General features: G+C 36.8%; 1 long non-coding RNA gene across 1 annotated transcript in view; it reads left to right on the top strand.

Annotated features, from left to right (window-relative positions):
- The window catches only part of LOC106882522 (uncharacterized), an 18247-nt gene that overhangs the window by 910 nt on the left and 12933 nt on the right, over nucleotides 1-4404 (top strand). Inside the window, exon 2 of the long non-coding RNA XR_001411014.2 lies at nucleotides 2292-2375. This is a non-coding gene — a long non-coding RNA (uncharacterized LOC106882522). The remainder of the gene's footprint in view (nucleotides 1-2291; nucleotides 2376-4404) is intronic.

Here is a 4404-nt window from a genome sequence, read left to right as displayed (position 1 = left end):
GGGGGGGACAAACAGACACACATATATACAACAAGCTTCTTTCAGTTTCCGTCTACTAAATCCACTCACAAGACTTTAGACGCGTGCCCAAGGTGCCACGCAGTGGGACTGAACCCGGAACCATGTTGTTGGTAAGTAAGCTACTTACCACAGATCCACTCCTACGCCTATATTTTTGTCGTGAATAGAATAAAACAGAGTGTGTGTGTGTGTGCATATATTCCTTATAGATTCGAAAACTGAGATGCTAATTTTGACGAATATCAAAAGATTCAGTAATCTTTCGGCTACTAAATAAAGTATACTTTTTTGCACAACAGCTCTTTTCTACTACAAAAATGACCTCGAAAACCATGTCGGGTGACACAATTTTGAGGCTAAGGGAGGCGACTCTGCCTCAACAAATAGACTGAGATGTACATATAGTGTAATCGCATAGAGTTTCAATACAAAGTTTTGAATTCATTATCTTGTGGTTAGTAATCCATTACCTTAAATTTGAAGCCATTAAGTCTTTAAACATTATTTTATTGGCTTTAGTCTTTCGACTGTCGCCATGATGGGGTATCATCATCATCATCATGATCGTTTAACGTCTGCTTTCCATGCTAGCATGGGTTGGACGATTTGACTGAGGACTGGCAAGCCAGAAGGCTGCACCAAGCTCCAATCTAATCTGGCAGAGTTTCTACAGCTGGATGCCCTTCCTAACGCCAACAAGGTATCACTCTCAAAAATTTAATTGATCATACTGACATCAGTATGTATTTCAATCTGACGTTTATTTTATAGATCTCTACTTGATAAACTTTGAGACATAGTGGGACATAATACTAGGTTTAACACCAAATGTAAACACACACACACACACACACACACACACACACACACAAACATTAAGTGCAAGAATGACTGTGTGGTTGAGAGGTTTGCTTCCCAACCACATGGTTCCACGTTTAGTCCCTCTGCATGGTACCTTGGGCAAGTGCTTTCTACTATAGCCGTAGGCGAACAACAGACTTGTGACTGAATTTGGTAGACGGAAACTGCAGCATTGTTCATCAGAAAATGACAGAAAAACATGTTTATAAAGAAGAGTTGCTTACTTCATACTCCTTGTGTACTGATTCTGTCCATAAGAAAGGAACAAATAATACAATGTGGCTGTAGGTCATAAGGTCATAACACCTGGGCAATGCTGGGGTGCACTGCTAGTATATATATATATATATATATATATATATATATACGCACACTGATATAGATAGATTGATATATAAGGAAGTGCTGAAAAGTTTCTAGTTTTGGGTAAAGGAAAACACTGGAGGATCAGTTAGTTATGATTTTATTCAACATATTCCCGTCTCAGATGGACACACTTATTACAGCCGCCCTTCAGTTTTTCTAAGCCCTGTAAAAGAACTCCAACCAGGCCTTTTGCGATGTCCTTAAAGCCAGGAACTTTTCACCACCCCCTTGTATATTCTCACCATTTCTACTCTTGTTCATCATGTTCTACATTCACCTCTACCTTCACCTCTGAACATCTCTTAGTTTCCATACACACTCTTATGAAGTATTTACTCTCTCTTACTTTCCATCCTATGACCCACAGCCTGTCTCCTCTTTTATGCTCACCTTTCTTGTACTTTGAGTATTTGCTCTGGTACTCCATCACTACCTTCTTTTATCTTCTTCTCAACTACTCCCGCACCTATATAATGTGGGATAGCCATGTAGCTCCTCTATACCAAGTTGCCTGTTCTTGTCCCTCTTTTATATTTTAGACTTTCAACACCTGGTATAAAGCCACCTCCCCATCTCAAATACTCCCCCATCCCCACTTTATAGCAGAAGCTTTCTCCTTTTCCTTTTTCTTTGTTTTTTTTCTGTCTTGCAAGTTATTTAGCAACTCCATTAGTGCCAATGACATGAAAAGAGCACCAGATACACTTTGTAGTGTAGTTGACTTTAGGAAGGGCATCCAGCCATAGAAACCTTGCCAAAGCTGATAGTGGGACTTGACACAGCCTTGTGATTTACCAGATCCTGTCACATGGTTTATTCCATGCCAGCATGGAACATGGACATTAAATAATGTTGATGGTGGCGACAGCGACAATGACGACAAGGAAGATGTAGTATTACAGAATTCTACATTATAGTAAGATTTTCAGTATTGTAATACTTCTGTATTATGTGAGATGCCTGTACAATCTAAATGATGATGATGATGAAGATGAAATTAAATAATGAGGAATTTATTCATATGATATTATATTTTTTTATAGGGTTGTTTCTATTCCAAGCTTCAACGAGATGAAGACCAAACCACGGTAGATCACCAAGTGGCAAAAGCAGAATACCAGCCTCAGGTAAGATACTCAAAAGATCAATTTGATATAAGACAGGAACAAAACCAAATTGAGTTAAGTTACCTACAAGAACACCCAAATAGCATAAGCTATTGTGAAGAAGACAAAACTAAGATAGAACATGTAGAAGACGTAAAGAGATGTCATCAAAAACAAGAATTTGTTGGGTTGATTTATCAATTAAGTCACTTCTGCAAAAAATGTTTTAAGTTTTGTAAGCAAAGTTTTGAAATAATGGTGAATATTTGATGATATTTAACAAATATTAGTTATATTTATGTTAAAAAGTGCCATGTACCTCCCCAGAGTATAGTACGACCTATCTGTGAGTCAACTGCAAATACTTACTTTGATGTCTCATTTCCCTATTGCATTTCTCACACAAAATTAGTGGTAACATCTTATTTACACTCAACCACTAAAAGAGGAAATAAAGTTAAAAGAAGCAGTGATTGTTGTTGTAGAAAAAGAAGAGATAGAAAAGACAGTAAATCGGTGACCAAATTATTGAGAAAGTACTGGTGAATAAATAGGTACTGAGTTCAATTCAAATAAGGATATTAACAGGGCACTAGGATACCTTTCCATTTTTTAAACACCTCTCTGGATATTTCTTTTAATTCTTCATCTGATGCTGTAAGGCAACATTTCTCAATGATCTTATTCTTAGATAATCCATGAAATGCATTCCATGTCTCAAAAGAATTCCTACATGTAAATTATTATACGTCTTTATTAAACATTTTCTTTCTCATTCATAAAATTAAATTTTGAGATGTTTGGTGGTGCTAAGTCCTTCAGGTGCCACAAAGAATATTTAAGCAATTTCATCTTAACCAAGACTTGTTTAGACCAAATTTCCCTACAATTTCAAGAGGTCATATTTACAATGAGGGTCTTCTTACCAGTTACAAATGATCGCAAACATACTTTGCACATATAATACAATTAGAAATAAAGAACTGAATACAAAAACGATTGAAAAATGCATTTGCGTATAATTAATCTGATTACAACTATTTCTTTCGGAGCTCTTAGCAACCTCTTACTGAACTTTAGAGTTCTGAATACTTCCAGCACTACCGAAAGGTGACTTTACAGTGAATAACAACTTATAATGATTAGTGTAATAACTTGATTTTAGTCATTAGCCCTTTGGCATTTAAACTGGCCGTATCTGGCCAAAATATTTAACAAGTTTTATGCTCGAACTGGCCAGATCTGGCCTCACTGACCTTACTCTACAATGTTCAGCTAGAACCAAACAATCACATCATCGAAATCTTGAAGGTATAAAATATTGTTTGAATAATTCAAAACAACATGAATAAACAAGCATTGCATTCAATGGACTAATTTAAATGCTAAAGTGTTAATATTGTTATCCTACTACGGTGTGTGTTCAAATCTCACTGGCCTTAATTTGCAATTTATTTCCCTTGGCTGAATGAAATAAGTAGCAGTCATACGACGGTGTTGACCAGGCTGTCGGATGTTTTTATATACCACTGGTCACAATGCACTTCCTTGCATTGTTGTAGCTTTTTAATGGTGCCACCACCACTGGTAAGGTGAGCACAGAAGGCTATTTTGTCATAGGGTTACCCTTTTATAAGCTGAATGGACTGGAGCAACATGAAATGAAGTATTTTGCTCAAGATTGCGGAGCAGCATTACAAGCGTTCCAACTTTAAGTGATAATATGTGGGGAGGTAGTCCTGGAGGCTCCAACGAATTGAGAAATTCAGGAGGATAGTTCACCACTTCATTTGTATCTGGAACTGTATCAACAGACTTGTAAGTTTGAAGATTGCCGGGAAGAGAATGCATCAGGTGTTGATTAATTTTTGTAACAGCTACGTTTTTTGGAGCTAATATTGCTCTTTCACATAGCCAATTGTGATTTTGGTAGTTTTGTTTAAAGTTGGGAAAGACTTTGTGTTTGAGGTCATCTACAGAATTAACAACAGAACAAAATGGCCGGAGGTCTGCAACAAAATAATTTTACTCAACACTTTGCAAGTGAATC

This window comes from Octopus bimaculoides, chromosome 5, assembly GCF_001194135.2.
Source record: "Octopus bimaculoides isolate UCB-OBI-ISO-001 chromosome 5, ASM119413v2, whole genome shotgun sequence".
NCBI classification, from domain to species: Eukaryota; Metazoa; Mollusca; class Cephalopoda; order Octopoda; family Octopodidae; genus Octopus; species Octopus bimaculoides.
The sequence above is the reverse complement of the archived record's forward strand: the minus strand, read 5'-3'. Positions and strand labels throughout refer to the sequence as shown.